At 39.4% G+C, this 526-nt stretch overlaps 1 non-coding gene across 1 annotated transcript; it reads left to right on the top strand.

Moving 5' to 3' along the window:
• The first annotated feature begins 296 nt into the window (after window positions 1-296).
• On the top strand, window positions 297-400 carry LOC127743675 (small nucleolar RNA R71). The gene has a single exon (XR_008005059.1). It is a non-coding gene; the product is annotated as a small nucleolar RNA R71 (small nucleolar RNA).
• The last annotated feature ends 126 nt before the right edge of the window (window positions 401-526 follow it).

The following is a 526-nucleotide window of genomic DNA, read 5'->3' as shown; positions in this document are numbered from 1 at the left end:
CATTCAGATTTTGAGAGACCATGTTGACCTGTTGAGTCAACACTTTGTTCTGAGCCAATATGGCATTCAGAGCATCAATTTCAAGAACTCCTTTCTTCTGAGGTATCCCATTATTCACGGAATTCCTCTCAGAAGTGTACATGAATTGGTTATTTGTAACCATATCAATGAGTTCTTGAGCTTCTGCAGGTGTTTTCTTTAGGTGAATAGATCCACCTGCAGAATGGTCCAATGACATTTTCAAAAATTCAGATAGACCATAATAGAATATATCTAATATGGTCCATTCTGAAAACATGTCAGATGGACATCATTTGGTCAGTTGCTTGTATCTTTCCCAAGCTTCATAGAGGGATTCACCATCTTTTTGTTTGAAGGTTTGAACATCCACTCTCAGCTTGCTCAGCTTTTGAGGAGGAAAGAATTTATCCAAGAAGGAAGTGACCAGCTTATCCCTGGAGTCCAGGTATCCTTGGGTTGTGAATCCAACCATATTCTAGCTCTGTCTCTTACAGCAAAAGGGAAA

The sequence above is a fragment of the Arachis duranensis genome, chromosome 10 (assembly GCF_000817695.3).
Source record: "Arachis duranensis cultivar V14167 chromosome 10, aradu.V14167.gnm2.J7QH, whole genome shotgun sequence".
NCBI classification, from domain to species: domain Eukaryota; kingdom Viridiplantae; phylum Streptophyta; class Magnoliopsida; order Fabales; family Fabaceae; genus Arachis; species Arachis duranensis.
This window is presented reverse-complemented; position numbering and strand designations above follow the sequence as displayed.